General features: G+C 40.3%; 1 long non-coding RNA gene across 5 annotated transcripts in view; it reads right to left on the reverse strand.

Annotated features, from left to right (window-relative positions):
- The window catches only part of LOC141425796 (uncharacterized), a 56,560-nt gene that overhangs the window by 29,284 nt on the left and 6,201 nt on the right, over positions 1-21,075 (reverse strand). Inside the window, exons 2-4 of one of the 5 annotated variants that reach the window (XR_012450902.1) lie at positions 18,281-18,384; positions 17,819-18,021; positions 17,146-17,305 (exon numbers count right to left, since the gene is read on the reverse strand). The exons of 1 other annotated variant lie outside the window; for it this stretch is intronic. This is a non-coding gene — a long non-coding RNA (uncharacterized lncRNA). Of the gene's footprint in view, positions 1-17,145; positions 17,306-17,818; positions 18,026-18,280; positions 18,385-21,075 lie in introns of all 5 variants that reach the window. 3 more of the 5 variants (XR_012450898.1, XR_012450900.1, XR_012450901.1) reach the window with 3 other exon arrangements.

Consider the following 21,075-nt stretch of genomic DNA (forward strand, 5'->3'; position numbering starts at 1 on the left):
AATGAGTAATTTTCCCTATACAGTCATGCTGTACCCTCAGGATCACAATCCTCCTGCTGATACCTGAAGGTTGCACAGTGTCTAACTATATATCCTGATTCTTTCTAACTTAATTTGATATTTGTATTGTTTTATGTTTCAAGGAATTTGATGGATTTTTTTCAGGTTGTTTTTGATTGATCTATTATTTCAGAAGGACAATTTTATTTCACTTCTGGAATTCAGGCCAATGCCTGAATTGAATTCACTTCTGGAATTCAAATTTGATTTGGGTATAGTTTCTAAGCAAGACTTCCCTGCAGTAGAAGCAAGTTGTACTCTGCATCTCTCACTGCCCTCTATGGGTTAGAGCAAGAGGTGCTAGCTTGGGTGGAATTGCCTAATTGGTAATCTAAGATCTGTTTATAATAAAAGTGTGCAAGACACTTTACTTCATACGGGTTACCTTCAGAATGGTTTGACCTTAAGTATCTCACAAATTTAGTCTATTTTTGCAGACCTGAGATTGATTGGCATTGACCATGAAGTATGGTGGTTTGTGAAGATTATGGAGTTCGTTGATAAACATCAGGCTACTCTGATATTGGGCAAATAAAAAAAAAAAAAAAAAGCTTTCCTAATTCTTTCCTAACCCAGCCTGCCTGCTCATTGCAGAAGGAATGAAATAGTATTTATAAAGCACCTAACAGTTTCTAGGAGAGATAAGGTGCTTAATAAATGTCTATTTTCCTCTCTACCCTACTCCCACTTTCTCATGATACCTGCAAATACTTCTAGAGATAAACCCATAGCAAAACACTAACAGAAGTATTACTTGATCTTACAACAATCCTCTAGCCTCACAAATAAGTTGTAAAGCTAAACTTCACAAAAAGTTGCTGCCAAATTTTGTTCCCTCGCATCACTCTTGTTTCTTCTTCACATAACTATGAAGCATGATGGCCTTCTGCCACCACCATTATTGCTCTGCCTAACACTCTGTTTCACTTTCCTAAGGACAATGAACTGAATGTTTGTGCCCACGTCCCACGAATGCACATGTTAAATCCTACCTTCGATGTGATGCTGTTAGGGGATGAGGCCTTGAGAGGGAGGTAATTAGGTCATGAGAGTGGAGTCCTCATGAATGGGATTAGTACCCTTATAAAATGGACCCCAGAGAGCTTGCTTACCCTTTATTCAACACATGACCATACAGAGAACCATAAAGCATGTCCTCACCAGACACCAAATGAATCTTCCAGTGCCTTAATCTTGGACTTCCCAGCCTACATAAGTCTGAGAAATAAATGTTTACTGTTAGCAGCTTGAACAAACTAAGATGCTAGGTTAAAAAACTCTTTAGAAATTATTCATCATTCATAGTTGGATGCCACCAACTATTGCTTAACGATGATAAAACAGAAGGGATTATATAGAAGAAATTAAAAAGAAGAGATTATATAGAGGTAACAATTAGGAAAATAAAGACAGAAATAGTTAAGAGTGGTTGCCTACTGGGAATGGCCTAGAAATTGGGTGGAGAGGGAAGCAGGAGACTTTTATACTTGGATTCTAGACTCTCCTGTACTATTTTTTATGTGTGCGTGTATTAATTTACAATTATATTTTTAAATTTTGAGGTCTAATTTCTGTACTTGGGGAACGGTAAAGCGTTATAAATGTATTAGTTAAGGTTGGGTAACAACTGTAATCAATTAACCCCAAAATATGTAATGGCCCAAACATTATGGAAGTTTATTTCTCATGTTCAGAGCAAGGCAGTTCAAGTAGGTAAGATGGGGCTGGGGAAGTGGGAAGAAGGAGAGGGAAGGCCCATATTCCACACAGTCACTGAAGGACCAAAACTGGCAGAGGTTCTGCCATCTTCAGCATGTGGCTGTGAAGGTCACCGGAGAATCAACATCCTAATAGCAAAAGGGGAAGAACATGAAGTAGCATGCATAAGGAGATTGTTATGGACCAGGCCTGACAGTGTTCACAAGAAGGCTGTGTACTTCTTGTTAAATTAGTTGGAACTCAACTAGTTGACCACATCAAGAAAGACTGGAAACTATGAGCCAGGTGACTACCCAGCAAAAAGAGATCATGGATTTTGGTTAGCAGCTAGCAATTCTGTCACAGAGCATTACTATTTATCTTTCTAGGGTCCCTGCTTCAGGGGACCCACATTCAGGCCTTGTAATTCTAGGATAAAACCCTCACTCCAAAGACACAATGTAGAGATGATTTTTGGCACATTCTCTCAGCCCACCTTTGATGTCAGCTGAAGTCAAACAGTTCCCAAGCTCACTGACAGTGTCCCATACTAATTGGCTGTGTAACAGGTTTTTCTGAAGCTCAGGATATGAGCATGGCACCCCAAAAGTGCAGGGGGATTAACACCATGGAGACAAGCTTCAATCAAAGGTGGAATGGATAAAGCAGATTCATTACAGCCTTACTCATAACACCAGCGTGGAACTGACATAATGCCCACCAACAGAAGAATAGTTAAATGAATTCCATACAATGGAATACTACACAGCAATGAAAGACAGCACACTACTGGTACAAGTAACGACATGAATGAATCTCATAAACAGTCAGTTGAATGAAAGAAGCCAAATTTAAAAGAATGTGTATTCTATGATTCCACTTATACAAAGTCAAGGGTAGACAAAACTAATCAATGATGATAGAAATTAGAATAATGGTTACTTCCCCCATGGGGCTGGCGTACAGACTAAAAAGCAAAAGGGAACCTTTGGAGGTGAAGGGGATTTTCTATATCTTGATGTGTATAGTGTTGACACAAGTGTATACATATGCAATAATTTATCATGCTACTGGTTTTGGTGTATGTGTATTATCCTCCTAGAAAAATTAAGAAAAATAAAAAAGCTTACAGTTCTTTTGAAGGAACAGTTGGGAGAACAATTATCACTATCTGCCAAGCTCACTCCAGGAGGCTGGAGAACAGAAGATGAACTGGGGTCCTTGAGTGCAATTTCTGGCCGACCCTCTGGAGGAGAAGGGCCCAAGGAACACTCTCTGGACATCCACCTGGGAGGCAGATGGAGTTGGACCCTGAGAGTTCAGAATTCTAATCAAATGTTATTGGATTGGTATCAGTGACAAGCCAAAGGAACACAGAAGGATCAGATGGAAAGCCACTGTCTAAAATTCAATTTCACGGGCACTCTGGGAGGCCTGAGTTTTTATTGCTGCAACCAATAATGAAGTTAGATCTGGGACATACTTATTTATGGCAAGCACAAATAAGATCAGATTTCAGTTGACAACTGGGAGGCCTCCCTTTCTTTCTGCAATTATCATCCTAAGGATGCATTGAGATTTGTGGTTCCTTAATGGTGGGGGGACACCCTGGAGGATCTCCTCATACGATTCATTTGTAATGAAGGCTCAAGTTAAATAAAGCAGCAGGTGAAGACTTTCTGCTACCAAAATTATTCAAAGTCTGACAGGTGCCAGTGGCTCACGCCTGTAATCCTAGCTACTCAGGAGGCAGAGATCAGGAAGATTTCGGTTCCAAGCCAGCCCAGACCAATAATTCGTGTGACCTTATCTCAAAAACCCCTTCACAAAAATAGGGCTAGTGGAGTGACTCAACATGAAGACCCTGAGTTCAAGCCCCAGTACCACAGGAAAAAAAAAGAGCTGGTGGAATGACTCAAGGTGTAGGTCCTGAGTTCAAACCCCAGTACACCAAACCCACACCCCCAAAAATTTCAAAGTGTGTTCTAAATGACTTTCTCCAAAACATGGACCCATCTATGTTTGGTTAAACATTCCATTTAAACTTTATGCCTATTTTTTTTCTTTAATATATAGCAGAGTGAAGATTTCTGGGACAATATTACATGGAGTGTCAATACAGATGCACTACTATAAACTAATAGGAAAAAATTCAACAGTATTAGATGGTTAACTGCCTCCATATTCTTCTTGGAATTAAATGGGCATAACTTTAAATCTTAAATAAATAAAGCATAGAGTTAGTAGTTCCTGTTTGGTTTAACTTGCATCTCTACTACCTTTAGCCTTGGACAACAATGACTCCAGGTTAGGCTACCCGAGCACAGTATTAACTCCCAGCTATTGGATCTTACACATAAGCTGCATTTTAACGTCTTAGCAGAATCAGAATGTCTACTCTTACAGATCTGACTCCTGGTAAATCAGGCAACTCCATCAGGGCCTCAAGTAGGACTGTGTTTTTTCCCTTTCTTCCTCTTCACCTTCTTCTTTTTTGTTTTTTTGATGGGACTGAGGCTTGAAGTAAGAGTTTTGCACCTGCTCTACTCCTTGAGCCACACCTCCAGTCCATTTTGCTCTGGTGATTTTGGAGATGAGATCTACTATTTGCCCAGGCTGGCCTCGAGCCTTGATCCTCCTGATCTCAGCCTCCCAAGTAGCTAGGATTACAGGTATGAGCCACCAGCTCCTGGTTTTCTTTTTCTTTTTTACGGTGAATGTGTGTGTGTGTGTGTGTGTGTGTGTGTGTGAAAACTTAAATTTGCCAACTTATTTGGAAGTGTTCAGTAGTATTAAGTATATTGCTGTGCAACAGATCTCTAGAAATTGTTCATCTTGCAACATGAAATCCTATGCCTATTAGATATCATTTTTCCTTCTCCCCAATCCTTGGTAACTACCTTTCTGTTGAGGGTGCTCCCACAAGAACCTTTTTTTTGTGGCACTGGAGAGCTCTTACTGCTTGAGCCACTTTGCCAGTCCAACAATGTTGATTTCCTTGATACCTAATAAAACTGTCTCTAATGAGCTGCACTATCTATATTGAGCTCTAGGAAAGTTCTATTGGATTTGCTGTAACACTATCATTTATCACATCCCTCAATGCCCTGGATATAAAGTCCCATATCAGACATTTTTTTTAGAGTCCATTTCCAATAAAAGCTTGCTTGAGAAATTAGAATCTTTTGCCTTCACAGTCAAGAGAATCATGTTAGGCCTTCATTTCTTTCAGTAGAAAACTCAATCCATCGGAGAGGGTGAATTCAAGTATGATATATTTGATGTAATGTAAGAACTTTTGTAAATGCTACAATGTTCCCCTATCCAGCACAACAACCTTTTTTTATTATTCATATGTGCATACAATGCTTGGGTCATTTCTCCCCCCTGCCCCCCACCCCCTCCCTTACCATCCACTCTGCCCCCTCCCTCTCCCCCCCCTCAATACCCAGCAGAAACTATTTTGCCCTTATCTCTAATTTTGTTGAGGAGAGAGTATAAGCAATAATAGGAAGGAACAAGGGTTTTGCTAGTTGAGATAAAGATAGCTATACAGGGAGTTGACTCACATTAATTTCCTGTGCGTGTGTGTTACCTTCTAGGTTAATTCTTCTTGATCTAACCTTTTCTGTAGTTCCTGGTCCCCTTCTCCTATGGGCCTCAGTTCCAGCACAACAATGAAAAAAAAAAAACCTCATCCAAATCTGTAGCTCAGCTTAGATAACTAGATGCTGTTTACTGCTTGTACATCATGTTCTACTCCACTAACCTGTTTTTGCCTGATGCATGGTTCTTGTGATACTGGCTTTAGTTATTATTCATATTTTTCATTTGGTTGTATGTATTATCATAAGTTTTTTCAAATTCTTTGTGGAAGATCACATAAGAAGAGGTAAATGAATATATAAGTAAACCACCCTCCTGAAGCCTCACCAAATTACAGGCCTCCTACAAGCCTGATTTAATGATTCTTTTGTTTGCTTCCATATATGGATTCAGCATCTCTTATAAGATAGGAATTGTGCTACAGAGGATCAGAATTGCAAAGATTTACTTATTTAGTTATTTTCTGAGACAGGGTCTTGCTATGTAGCCCAGGCTGGCCTAGAACTCATGATCATACTGCATCAGCCTCCTGAGTGCTGGGATTACAGACATACAACACCACTGCCAGCTTGAAATGACTTAAAAAAAATAAACAAACAAATAAAACAAAACAACAGCAACAAAAACCATGTTGTCCTTGTCTTTAGGAAGCAGAATGTCTGAGTGAGGTAAAAGAGTTTGGGGTCCATAGCAGCAGGTGGCAATTTCAAATAGTGACATCTTTGAGGTCCCATAGATGTCACGAAGCCATATCTCTTTAACTTTTCTATAAATAAGCCGGAGGGGGGGGGTTATTATATGCTCTTTAGGTTCTGGCCAGGAATTTCCATAGGCTTCCTTGTCAAAAATTGCCGGGGAGAAATGGTTGGCCAAACTTGCCTCTCAGAGCCGCACTGCCATTTCCATGAGATTCAATTCATTTATCCTCCACGAGCCAACCCTTGTAACTGTCTCATTTGTGATTTGGCTGCTAGCTTTACTTCCACAGGGATTCTTCGCCTCCTCTTCCTGTGGTCACTTGTAGTCTTCATTTGTGCCAGCTAGGTAAATATGTGTGCCTGTCTTTCAGGACCCATCAAGGCCTTCCAGTTCTGGAAACCCTCAGCTTCTCCTCTTGCAAGAGTAACAATAAATATAATCCGCCTTGTCAACTTTAAACCTTCCAGTTCTGACCACATCATTATTTGACAGCTTTTCTGTGAATGTTTTATGCTGTCTTTTGCCAGCAGGGGACTCTGTACTGTTGCTGCTGGGAGTTCTTCCTACCACTTAAGATATTTTGGTCTCTTTTTTCTAAGAGTTGTCCTCTCCATTGGCAGCTTTCCTGGCAAATGTGGAGACTAATACCATTATCATTATCATACCAAAGAAGATGTTTGATTTTCTTACTCTTGTGTGTGTGTGTGTGTGTGTGTGTGTGGTGGTACTGGGGTTTGAACTCAGGGCCTCATGCTTGCGAAGTAGGTGGTCTTACCACTTGAGCCACTCCACCAGAACTATTTGTTCAGGGCTGGCTTATTTGCCTGGGGCTGGCTTCAAACCTTGATCCTCCTGATCTCTGCCTCCTAATCTAGTAGGATTACAGGTGTGAGCTACTGGGCGCTGCTGGCAGGGGTAACTTTAGTAATCATCCTTTGACAAACCCACATCCTGTCCTGATTGGTTTAAGTGTGTCAGTGCTGTAAAACGAACACACATTGAGGTGGTGATGGCCCCATGACTTCAACTCAACCTGAAGGCTAAGCTCATCCCTCATCAATACGGTATATTTTGTCTGCTCTACCCCTCTGTTATCACTATCCACTTCCCCTCCCCCAACATTTTATCAAAGAAATACCTCTAAGAACTATCCACACACCAGTTTTCACTGCTGTTTTGAAGGAAATGGTCAAAAAGGTATACTTTCTCATCCTCTTGTCTACCTGTTGGATGCATTAACTAAGTATTAGACCCAATACCTCCACGCTGTGCATCTACAGAGAACAATTAAGTCTGTCCTATAACCAAAGCGGAATCTATACACAACTCACTGCATTTTTCTACCCACAATGCTCTGTTTCACAGAGACTGTTTCCACATCTGCTACTTCCCCAGATCTGTAAGCACCACCACTATCCTAGCAACTAGGCAGTACTTGTAGAAACCATAAGCCATTAGAGAAAGCTTGCAGGAAAGTTGTCAAAGAGCACTATATGTTTACTGCTAATAAGCACCAAGGAAATATATTTAGGTGGGAGAAAACATGTAGTTAGTTTCCTTATGCGGACAGAGGATCTGCCCATGCAGATGGGCACTGGGTTCCCCAAGTTCTTGAAAAATAACGAGCCCTTGTTCTACTCTATAAAGCCAGAATCCTTTGTATTGCAAGTGACAGAAAAGCCTTCTTAAAATAATTTAACATAGGCAAGTTGCTGACTCAAAGGTCCAGTGTGAAGGCTTACTTTAAGAGAGGATTGGAACTGCAACACAGAGCATGTTATAAAAACCAGGTTTCTACTCGTAGTTGCCTCATCCCTAATCTCTGCACCAAGACCCTTGAATGGTTCTAGAAATCTTTCATGATCACAAGATGGCTGCAGTGGTTCCAGCACATTCCATCACAACTTATCATCCAGGCATATACAAGTAGTTCCTAAAGAAGTGAGAAGCCCCAGCAAAAATTCCCTTGGGTCTCAGCAATGGTTGAGATACACGACCATCCCCACCCAAGTCACTGACACATAGAAAATGATTTTAGAACCGAGAATGGTTGTCCCTAGTGCAAATCAAGATGAGGAATGGATTTGAGGTTGTGGGGACAATGTCCATGAAATCTTCCTACCCCTTGAACATCTATCCTGTCTTTTTTGTTTCCCTGCTCTTTCCAAGAAACTTTTGCCTATCCAAACTGATGTCATTCTGCTGCTTTCAACCAAGGGAACCACTTTTCCTGTATCTCACTTCTTACCAAGGCTTTAAATACTATTTGTGAGAAATATACTCACCTGTTCAAACTCAAAGAATGGACTCAGAGGAATGTGAAGTATAGGGAAAGCGAGACTTTAATGGTGATCTTGCAAGATTGGGTGCCTGGTGAGCAGACACATCCAAAGATGTTACAAGAAGCATTATATTGTCTAATGTGCAAGTCCCTCCCCTCAGTTCCTCACTGGCTGAGTCCTACAGGGTGTACATTCTTTCCTGTAAATCCCCTAAATTTCCTATTGGGTTATTTTAAAGTATGCCTCTCTTGGGATTGGTTAAATTTTAGAAGCAGGCTTTAAGTGGTATCCACCTCCCTTTGTGGTGGAAAGATCTCCCTATGATATGTGCTTTCTGGCAGGTACATAGTTTTTACCTGTTTCCTCATTCTATGATGATCTACCTCTCCCAGTTTAAGTTCCCTTATCAGTTGGCCCTCCCCCAAACATCCACAAGCTGACCCAAACACGTGGCCAGAGTTAAATGCCTTGCCTTGAAGTGGACCACCACTGACTTTTTTTCTAACACCATCCATGCGAGGATGCCTTTCAAAGCAGCATCTTCAGACTAGAAGCTTATCTCTGAGCTGAGATAAGCTCAGTTATTAGGTAGCTAGCTTTTTGTTTGATCATTTGTTTGTTTGGTGGGACTGGGTTTTATACTCCAGGCCTCAAGCTTGTTAGGCAGGAGCGCTACACTTAAGCCATGCCCTCAGTTCTTTTTTGCTTTAGTTTTCCATTCTATTTATTTATTTATTGTGGTACTGGGGCTTGAGCCACTCCACCAGTGGAAGGGTGTTTCTAGATAGGGTCTTGAGGAACTGTATTTGCCTAGGCTGGTTCGAACTGTGATCCTCCCGAGTAGCTAGGATTATAGATGTGAGCCACTGGAGCCCAGCTAGTTTTTTTTTTCAGATAGGATCTTAGGTTTTTGCCCAGGGCTGGCCTCAGACCATGATCCTTTTACATCTGCCTCTCATGTAGCTGGGATTACAGTGTGGCCATCATGCCCGACTTGTTTGTTGAGATAAGATCTCACCAAGTTTTTTTCTGGCCTCAAACCCTGAGCCTCCTGATGAGTTGGGATTACAGGCATATGCCACCACACCTGGCCCTAGATTGTTTTTTCTTATAAGCATTTCAAATGCTTACTTTTTAAAGAATACTTATCTTTTAGATATACATGCTGAAAGATTTATAGAAGAAATAGTATGATATTTGTGATTTGCTTCAGAATACTCCAGTGGAGGTAGGGGATCTGGTGTGGGTATAGCTGAAATTAGATAAAGCTGAAAGTGGGTGCACATGAAATTACAATACTAACCTTTCTATTTTTGTATGTGTTTGACACTTCATAAGAAACTTTTTTAAGCATCTTAAACTCAACATGATTGTGAAAGTTAAGCTATAGAGTCAAGCCACATGAAGGGTGACCTAAAAAATACTCAACTTATAGATGAAAAGATATTTCTCTTTCAGATAAAAGTCTGGCATAGCACTGCCCCAGGTCAGAGGCCCAAGTTCCTTCTATCTTGCTGATCCACTTATGGGAGTCTCTTGGTCTTCATGGTCTCAGATGGCAATATTGTATCATATTTTGATGAGAAAGAAGGGAAGGCAGGAGGGGCTATGCCATTCCCTTTTATGAATGCAACCAAGAAGTTGTTAGCATCACTTCCACTCAGACCCCATTGTCCAGATCGTCATCATATGAATAATCTACCTGAGCAAATCTACTGCCTTTCTGGGCAGCCACATGGCAAGCTACAGGTTTGTTGTTGTTTTGAGACAGGTTCTCACTGTGTTTCCTAGGCTTGACCCTCAAACTCCTAGGGTCAAATGGTCCTCCAGCCTCAGCCTCCTGAGTCCAGCTAGACACATGGACCACTGTGCCTGGTTCCTATAGATCTTTTAACACTAAGAAAGAAGAGAGGAAATACTGAGGGTCAGCTGACAGTCTCTGGACCATTTTGCTCTTCTAGTCAGCCAAGTATCCATGTGTACCTTCCTTTCTGCCCACACACGTATTTCCTCTTTGGTGGTAAATAGTCACCAAAGTTCCATCAATTTTCTGCATCCAGATCATAGTCTAGTCTCTGGTTGTTATGGTTTGGATCTTAAAAGTCCCCCACCCCCTCCAAAGCTCATATGTTAAAGGTTTGGTTCCCAGTGCTGTAACGTTCAGAGGTGGGGCGTTTGGGTGGCAATTGGATCACCAGGGCTCTGACCTCATCAGTGATTTAATCCACTGATGGATTCATAGCTTAGTGGGTGGGGGAGGGGAACTTCAGGAGGTGGGGCCTAGTTGGAGGAAGCAGGTTACTGAGGGTGCGCTCTTCAAGGATGTATCTTGTTCTCAGCCCCTTCCTCTCTCTTTGCTACAGCATGTGCTCTCTGCCATGATGCTCTGCCCCACCACAGGCCTAAAAGCAATGGGACCAGCTGACCATAGACTGAAACTTCTGAAACTGCGAGCCTAAATAAACCTTTGCTCTTTTTTTTGCGGTTCTTGGGCTTGCACCCAGGGCCTTCACCTTGAGCCACTCCACCAGCTCAACTTTTTGTGCTGGGTATTTTTGAGATAGGGTATCAGAACTATTTGCCCCGGCTGGCTACCAACTCTGATTTTTGCCTCCTGAGTAGCTGGGATTACAGGCGTGAGCCTCTGGCACCTGACAACTTTTTTTACTTTAAGTTGATGTCTCTCAGGTACTTTTGTCACAGTGAAAGAAAGCTGACTAACACACTGGTTAATTCTCAGTTTTGTTTATCTGTTGGACTCAAGTGATCCTCCCACCTCAGCCTATCAAGTAGCTGGAACTACAGATGGACACCACAGTGCCTGGCTTTGATTCTTTTTTTCAAAATTTATTTTCAAAGAGAAGCATGGGAAATGCGAAGTAGCCTCTGGTTGAATGCAATCTCAAGTCCTGCAGAGCAGTAATTGCAGAGTCCTGCCTTGGTAGTGGAGTAAGTTTCTAGGCTATCCCACCTGGCAGATCTTGTATGTGCTCCAGAGAGGGTGGTGAGTGGGGAAATGGAGGCCTAGCTTCTTGGTCCTAGTCCCTTCTTCATGGCCCCAGGATTTACCCTGTGGAAAGGCCTTCCTGTTCATTCTACTCTATGGTCACAAATACAGTAGGCTTTATGGAATATGCCCTACTTGGGGCTGTTTAGTTTTCAAAAGGGACTATTGTGGTACAGACTTGGAGGCATTTGTGTAAGTCATTAAACAGCCAAAAGATTCCTCTAGGCATTCTTTGCAGCTGACTTTTATGGCAAAGGCACAGAATCAGGTACTCCCCCTAAAGCTTCTGAGAGGAACACAGCCCTGTCAACACCTTGATTTTAGGTCATGGAAGTCCACATCCGAACTCCAGAACTCTGAGACGATAAATTCATGTTGCACTAAGCAATGAGGTTTGTGGCTGCTCGTTATAGCAGTCCTATTTGTTAATATAGGGAAACTGATACAATTGAACCCAAAGAAGGAAGAAAGTTGGAGATATGAGGAGAGGTGTATTGGTGACAGCTCTGCTCCTGCCCCTTCCAACACATCTTGTGCAATATGGAAGTAGAACGATAGACCTGGCAGTAACAACTTCCAGCCGGGTACCTGAACCAGCCCAGGCTCTGGACTCCACCAAATCTGTCTTTTGCTCCATTCTTCTTTCCCAGGCTTTTTGGCTCTTAGCATGCTTCTCTGACTTCTGGGTATCTGCCTTTGTTCCTTGTCCTCACTGAAGATCCAGAATTCTCTCTACCAGTTCCCTCAGCTCAGCCCTCCACATGTCCCTGTGCCTGGCGTGTGCTGAGGCTTTCAGCATCTTATTACAGACCTGTCCCTTCTGCCCTGCTGCTGCAGGACTACCACCACCTGGCTGGTCCTTAGGACTGACTAGGGAAGCAGAGAGTCAGGGAAGAAGGATGTGACTGGGGGACTGTCCATCCAATGAATCATAGTTTTGGACCAGCGAAATGTCAAAAAAAGCAAAGAAAAACTATCTAGTCTATAATAACTAAACATTGTAATAAGCTACCCAAGCCTTATAAAAACAGAAATAAATGCCCTTTTTGCACAGCCTCCCTAGGAAGACCAACTATTCTAAGAAAATTATGATCAGCAATTAAATTCAACATTATTAAATCATGAGTTTGACTATCCAGAGAAATATGCTAATTATATAAATATTAAATATTGATTACTAGACTTTCAATTAATGCTTGGTTGGCAGCTTCCTAGTATTTAGGCCAATTTTGATGGAATCTAGGGCACCCAAGGCTCATTAAAAGGTGTTCTAGGAATGAGAGGGAGCGTGGCTCAGGAGTAGCATGGTTGACTAGCATGTGCAAAGCCCTGGGTTCGATCCCCAGCACTGAAAAAACAAAAGGTACTCCAAAATATTGTGATTGTTGTAGCATCTATAAATGAACACTCTAAATATTTCACGATAGTCCAATAGGTAAGTAAATTTTGCACAGAAATAAAATACAGTATTATTAGATCATTCAAATTTACCTTTAGAAAAAATCTTAATAGGAGAAATATTTTATATAAGTGCAAAAGGCAAGATGGAAAATGATATGGTATTAGTATGGTAATGGTATTATTTCAACTTTATAAAAATATGTGCTGAGAAATATTAGGATAAATCAGAGTTGATAATATATTTGCATTAGAGTGATACAAAGAAATATTTGTTGACATAGAAAGACATTTACGTTATTTCAGTAAGTGAAAAAGGGACCCATATTATGATGCCACTTTAAAAAAACCAAAATGTATATAATACATGTTCACTGAAATATCTAGAAGGGCTGGTGTGGTGGTGATGCCTGTAATCTCAGCACTCAGCAGGCTGTCAGGAGGATCACGAGTTCCAGGCCTGCCTGGGCTACATAGTGAGGCCCTATCTCAAAAACTTAAACAGAGTTGGTGGCGTTGCTCAAGTGGCAGAGTGCAAGGCTCTGAGTTCAACCTCCAGTACTGCCAAAAACAAAAACCCGGAAAGATATACATGAAATGTTAGTTGCATTATTTCTAGGCATAAGGCTAATTTCCCCTTTTTTGCTTTTAGCATTAACTACAGTTCTGTATAATTATTACATGTTAATTTTCTATGGTATGTAAGCAAATACATAGTTATTTCCAGCTGGAGGATAAAAAGCAAAGGAAAATACTCAAGAAAATGACCAATATTTTAACAGTACCTGATTCTACACAATTATTTCTTTTCTTTTACCGTATTTTTTTAATGAATTCTAACATTTCTTTGAAGAAGATACATTATTACTTTATTTTTTGTTAATGTTTTTACTCCTTACTGTGTTTACTCTTTAATATGCTATTCATACAGGTAAATTACCTTCACTTTGGCTTATATTCTCTTGGTACACCTTTTTTGTATGCCCCTCCACCCTGTTATTTTGTTTTGCTTTTTGATACAGGGTCTTGTTATACTTCCCAGGCTTGAAATCTGTGCTTGAATGATACTTCTATCTCAGCCTCCTGAATAGCTGGGACTACAGACACACGCCATCTATGCCCAAGTTATATATATATATTTAACCCTCTGTGAGTCTTTGTTAGGCTCACATATAATTTCAAGATTGTATTGGTTCTGATAATATCTGTGTTTTAATGGGTGAATTTAGTTTGATATGCGTTTTGTGTTCTGCTACTTTTGGACATAAATGACCATCTTGGGTTTTTTTATATTTATATTTGCTTTTCTTTTCTCTTTTTCTAGTTCTAATTAAATTAGCAAAAAAAATTCCATCATTCAATTTTTTTTCATAGATGGAAAGCTCATAGCTATTTGATAGTGAAAAGCTGATTTTTTCCCAAGATGAGAAACAAGACAATGATTTCCATTCTTTTTTTTTTCCCTCTGTAGCAATTTCCATTTTTTTATTTTATTTATTTTTTCTCCTTTTATTTTATCATTTTTACATTTACTTAAGTGTGTGGGGAGTGGATATGAGAAGCTATGAGAGCTTGTCATAAGCACAGTTGTGCTCAATGATCTACAGGCTGAGTTTGGCATGGCCCCAGCCACAAAAGAGAGTGAGAGGCAAAATGCAGCACTGCTGCTTTTCCTAAGTTGTTTATGTTCAGAGAAGTCGGACTGCAGGTTTCTTTTATTACAATGTCACCCTTCTCCCTGAGAACTGTTGCTCCACCTCCTTGTTTACCACTGGATGTAAAAGACTCGCTGAAGGAGGATGCAAGGTTTTTTGGTGGTGGATGGACTGAAGGTTTTTGGATGGGATTTTTGATTGGCTACTTGTGAGACTGCCGCTGAATAATGCAGCTGGCTGCTGCTGAGTTATGCTAGCGATTAGAGGAAACATGGGACAGTGCAAGTCTGAGGACCAAGACTTAAAAAGAACATGGGACAATGCAAGTCTGAGGGCCAAGATGTTAAGAGAGGCTAAAGAAAACATGGGACAGTGCAAGTCTAAGGAAAGAGATGTCAAAGAATAGAAAAGAAGCAAGTTTTTAAAAAATAGTGAAGAAATAAAGCCTGAAAGAATAGAGAAGAAAAGAAGCGAAGTAAAAGAAGAGTTATTAGAGAAAAGAAGCAACGAGGCTGTTGTGCGTCTCCATTCAGCGCCCAGCACACCGGGCCCCAGCTTTCTTCATGTCTGTCTTCTATTGTTTGTCCTTTCTGCATTTCCAGTCGCCCCCAGTTAGGTGTGGAGAACAAGAGCTCATGAGAAAGCTCCAGAGACATGTATACATTGTTTGTGCCACTTCTCCCCCACCACTTCCGGGCAGAACCTGTTCCACCCTCTTGTTCTCCAATTTTGTTGAAGAGAAAACCTAAGAAATAATAAGGAAGACATAGTGATTTTGCTAGTTTGGGATAAAGATACAGAGAGATTCCTAGTGTTGCTTCCATGCCCATGTGTATTACAACACACATGGGTTCATCTCTATCACACCTCTTCACTGCTTCCTGGTCATCATTCCATTTTTGGTTTCAAATAGTGAAGGCTATATTTTACATCTCCCTGGTCTTTTTTTTTTTAAAGATTAAAAATCTTTTTTAAAATAGCATATTTAACTATGTGACTTTTTCTAAAAACGTCTGCAAGTATTCAACAACCCTGTCATACTCCGGAACAGAACCTTAGCACAGGCTGTTTCTATCTATCCCATCATCTTACACATGCTGGCTTTGGCTATATATTTGCTGCAATATGGTTCCCTAACTCTATTAAGTTTATATTCAAGACAGAAAAATAGGGGTGGGGAGGATAAAACTTATAGCCATTTGTTAAGAAAGCAAATATTCCCATCTACTATTAGTAGAATTCCAACTAGGTTGCATTGATCAGAACCACATCACAGCCACTACCTGAGAGACTCAGGAAGCTAGGAAAGGGAAGGCAGCAACAGAGTTTGCCAATATATTAGAATTCCATTCCTACTTAAGGCAAAACCTGAGACTGGCTTGTGAAAAGGGAGCAAAATATATCTCTTCTAAAATCTGGAGCAAGGCACTTTCTTCCATTGTAAAATAGCACACTGGATTAGGTTATATTTGTTGGTGGTATATAATGATGAAGGTCTGAATTGGAATAACAGTAACAGGAAACAAGGAATCTGAGAAACAAGGAATGTTCAACAGGTTTGGGAGTGAACTCAGGCTTTTCAACAAATCGCACATTTTGGAGCTGGGAATGTAGCTCTGTGGAGAATGCTTGTCCAATGTGTGCAAAGCCTGAGTTCAGATCCCAGCACCAAAAAATAATAAATAATAAATAAATGCATTCTTTCCTTTCTTATTTTTTTCAAATTACCACTCATTTTTTTCAAACTACCACTCATAGTTTGGTGCTAATTGCTTTAACTTATTTACTTAGATTTGTGTGATTAAACAAGAGCATGGTGGTGCACACTTGTAATCCTAGCATTGAGGAAGTTGAGGCAGGAAGATCAAGAATTCAAAGCCTAGCCAGTTCTGATGGCTCACGCCTATAATCCTAGCTACTCAGGAGGCAGAGATCAGGAGGATCGTGTTTCAAAGCCAGCCTGGGCAAATAGTTCATGAGACCCTATCTCGAAAAAACTCTTCACAGAAAAGGGCCAATGGAGTGGCTCAATGTGGTAGGCCCTGAGTTCAAACCCCAGTACCACAAAAAAAGAATTCAAAGCCAGTCTGGGCTACATAGTGAAACTGTCTCAAACATGTGTGTTGGGACTGGCTCTACTCTACTACCGACCTATTTAGGATTCAGTTTCCTCTTCTGTGAGAAAGGGATTTGGATTCTTAGTTGATTTTTCTTCCTTTTTTTTTTTTGGCAGTAGTAGAATTTGAACTCAGGGCCTCACACTTGCTAGGCAGGTGCTCTGCCACTTGAGCCACTCCACCAGCATGCTGATTTTTCTTAATTCGATTCAGCCAATATTCATTTAAATACTTCCTGCAACTAGAACATTCTTCCAGATGCTTTGTGAATATGAAGATGAATAAATGTGTTTCCTGACTTCAAGGAGGCTAAACTATAATAAATGTGCTATGTGGGTTTATATCACCATCAGCACTACCTTTGTTCTTTTGTATAGGCATGGTTGCTTCCAAGGTCAATCTCAACATTGTTAGACTCTAGTGCAGACTTCATGACTCTACTTGAGGTGTTTCCATTTCTGGTTCCATGTAACTGGGGTTAAGGGTTTCTTGGAAGGGAGATAGCATACAGAAAAATGAGTGAGTAGCAAGAGTAGTTTCATTTTGGTGGTGTCCATGATAGCAAGATGGAGTAAGGGAGGTAATAACTTGCTCCTCAGAACTCATCCCCCATGATGGCTTACCTAGCTCTTGAGATGAACTTCTATTTTTTTAAGACAGGGTCTCACTGTGTAGCTTGGACTAGTCTCACATTTGTAGTCTTCCTGCCTCTACCTCCATCCTCAATACTGGAATTTCAGGCATGCATCACCATACCTGGTTCAGAGATGAACTGTACGTTGACTGTAAGTGAGAAGACATTGAAAAAGAGGTACAAGTGCTCATTATTAAACAATATAATCACTAAATGAGCTTTAAGCAGAGTCAAGCAAATACTTTCATCTCTTTATTCCCAGACTATAATTTAGAACAGATCAGATACTAAAGTAAAGCTTAATCTAAAATATCCCTTCTCTGAAGGTCCTAGTCTACAAATATAGTGGACTGAAGCTCTTTGATCTCACAGGTACACACACGGAAGGTAACATGGAATTTTCTCATTTCTATACTTTCCATCCTCCATGTTCTCCTTTGTGTTCCCAGATCCATTTTCCACCTTTCTACACATCTTTCAAGGATGACCTGTACAGATCACATCAGTGGTCCCTCTTCCTCAACTTCTGGTTATGGGAGGCCCTCTGTGGGGACCCAAGGTCAGGAGAGGAGTGCTATTTACTTTTAGGTATTTATTTTCAGGTTTTTAGAGGTGCTGTGTGTCTGTACTGAAGGCTAGAGCTGAGTCAGGTGAGCAGTTACCAATCTCGCTGGTCGTTGGTTACTACTGATGGCTCCTTTATCCCGCACACTCCTGGTGCTGCTTGTCCTGCAGAGCTTCAGGATCTCTTATTAGTTTCTTTTAACCTTGCTGCATCCTCTTAAGTAGTTACTCTGTGAAACTCTCTCCCATTTTCCCCGTTGAGTGTGCCATCTGCTTCCTTCCGGGTTCTGGCTGATAGCGTCTTCCTAGGGATTTTCAAAGTAATGTTTGTGCTCCCAAGGGTTAGCACCCCCACCCCCACCACACTATGGACATTTGAGTTTGTGATTTGAGTTGATGCTTGTGAAGCATTTACCTCAAGGGCTGAGATGTATTACTACAAACTGAGTAACTGTTGGCTCTTTTCCATTCCTCTTACCTACAGCCTAATACCTCATTTGAAGAAGGTATTATTAGCTGTATTTTTTCAACATGTCCCATTGAAGTTAAGTAACTCTTACCCAGATGGCACAGTTAGCCGGGGATAGTGGCCTGTAGTCCCAGCTACTTGGGAAGATGAGGCAGAGTCAAAGTCTTACTTAGGCAACATAGTGAGATTGTGTCTCTAAAAACAAAACAGAACAAAACAGACCCCCACAACTGTACAGTAAAGAAGTAACTGACTGCACCTAGCACAGATCTAGTACATTGCACCTCACCACTCCACTCCTCGCTGCATCCTGACGGATCTTACATTTGTATCCCTCAGCACTGCCTTCTACAGTGACCCCCATGAAGCAGTTGCAGTATTTGTTGAATGGGTGAATCAAATAAATTCTGTCATCACATACAGTTAATGTGTTGCTATATGTGTGGAGGAAAAATAGATGTATGATTACTAATTTTAGTCCCATTAGCTTATCAAAAGAGTTTATTGATGTTGAAAAATACTTCTACTCATATTAATGTTTGCTGAAGTCCAGCCTTTCACTTGGACTTTACATTTCAATTTCACTTTCAGTAATTTCCAAAACAAATCATTAAAAAACACAAACATGTTTTATAAAGCACAAAAATAAGACAACTTGTACCAAACAAAACACGTTGAAATTTTGGTGAAAAGTATCTATTATTCAAGCACATTTTTCATACAAATACTGGAAAATAGTTCACGACACACTACAAGGTGACCTTTAGATGTTTTTATGGGTTTTTTGTTTTGTTTTTTGTTTTGTTGGCACTGGGGTTTGAATTCAGGGCCTTATGCTTGCTAGGCATGCACTCCTACCTCTTCAGCCACCCTGCCAGCCATTTTTTTGTGATGAGTTGTTTTGAGATAGGGTCTTAAGAACTATTTGCCTGGGGCTGGCTTTGAACTGAGATTCTCCTGATACCAGCCTCCTGAGTAGCTAGGATTACAGGCATGAGTCACTGGCGCCCAGCTAAAGTAAATTTTTTTTTTTCTTGGCGATTCTGGGGTTTAAACTCAGGACCTCATTCTTGTTAGGCAGGTATACTACCATTTGATGTTTTTATTTATTTATTTATTTTGCAGTACTGGGGTTTGAATTCAGGGGCTACACCTTGAGCCACTCCACCGGTCATTTTTTATGATGAGCTTTTTTGAGATAGGGTCTTGTGAACTGTTTGCCCAGGCTGGCTTTGAACCAAGATCCTCCTGATCTCTGACTACTGAGTAGCTAGGATTACAGGTGTGAGCCACCAGTGCCTGGCATAGTTCATGGCAAACTGTAGAGTAGGCTTTAAATGTTTTTACTTTTTTGTTTTTGGTGGCACTGGAGTTTGAAGTCAGGGCTTTATACTAGCTAGGCAGACACTCTTACCACTTGAGCCATTTACCAGCCCAGTGCACTACCACTTGAGAAACTCCACCAGCCCTTTTTTGTGATGGGTCTTTTCAAGAGAGGGTTTCATAAACCATTTGCCCAGGCTGGCTTTGAGCTGCTATTCTTCTGATCTCTGTCTCCTGAGTAGCTAGGATTATAGGCATGAGCCACTGTTGCCCACCGATTTTTTTACTTTTTAAATCAGGTGTGTGAATCATTATGATTACAGGTTTCTCAAGCCACACTCCATCTCGAGTCCAAATCTATGACCTTAATGGATAATAAAATACTAAGTCTATGTTTTTCTATATTTAAAAAGTTATTTTTCTTAATCATTAAATCAATAAACATATGTTGTGATAATATTGAAAACACAGAAATGTGTAAATTTTAAAATCAAGTGCCCCAAAACACTAGCATTTGAATATATTTTGTCTATTATCATGTTTATGTGTATTTGCAATAAAGTTTTTTTAGATCACTGTCTAATCACCCAGTAGTGTGAACATGAGTATGTGGTATAGCTTAATGTTCCAGCCTTGATTTTGGCTCTTGAGAGAATGCACAAAGGAACAAAACTCAGATTGGTACAGGTATCAGACATATAACAATCTAGCACTGTGTAACCACTAGTGTGGAGTACAGTAGAGTGGCATCAGTGTCCAGTGGCAGTAATGCTAGTGGGAGCTTCCTAAGTAGTTTATCTCTGTGACAAGATCTTGACTCTATTTTGCCTCTTTTAGTTTCTGCCTATTTTCCAAGCTTGATTCTCAAGATGTTTAGTCAATATAACATTCATTATTGTTTGTCAATTTGAGTTTTGCTTCTTTTATCTTCAGCTGAATACATCCTAAATGCTATCTTAGGGTGAACCTTTGAATGCACCAATGTTAGACTACCTTAAACTGCAATTCCATATGGTTTATTAAGAACTGCAATTTCATATGGTTTAACCTCACCAAATTTCGTAACAAGAAGTGTAGTATTTTGTATGTGTGATGAATGACTTAGTTATTTAGAAGAAGGAAAAAAAAACCCAAGAAATTTCAGTTTAATGTGATTTTTCTCACAGACAAAAATGTATGAGTTGGTAATTTTGTATGACCCATTATTTAGTGTATTCCTACTGGTAGAGACTTCCATTTGACTTGGCAACAATTAGAACCAAATCCTCCACTTGCAATTTTTCATGTCTCATAATTAAACTAATTTTCCACAGAAGAGTATCTAGCATCAGGCATTAGTTTTTCCTCCACTGTGCACATACTTGTAGTGCCTAGTACAGTTGAACACATTCAAGTCACAATATGATGTCTGGTTTTAAATTTGTGTATCACAGAAGCTTTTCTGGGTCAGCATAGTAGCAGTAAAAATATTTCTGGAAACCACTCCTATATCAAGATGCCTAACAATAACTTATGCATAAATAAATATTTTTCACTGAACCCAAACTAAATGCATCACTCACT

This window comes from Castor canadensis, chromosome 8 (assembly GCF_047511655.1).
Source record: "Castor canadensis chromosome 8, mCasCan1.hap1v2, whole genome shotgun sequence".
NCBI lineage: Eukaryota > Metazoa > Chordata > Mammalia > Rodentia > Castoridae > Castor > Castor canadensis.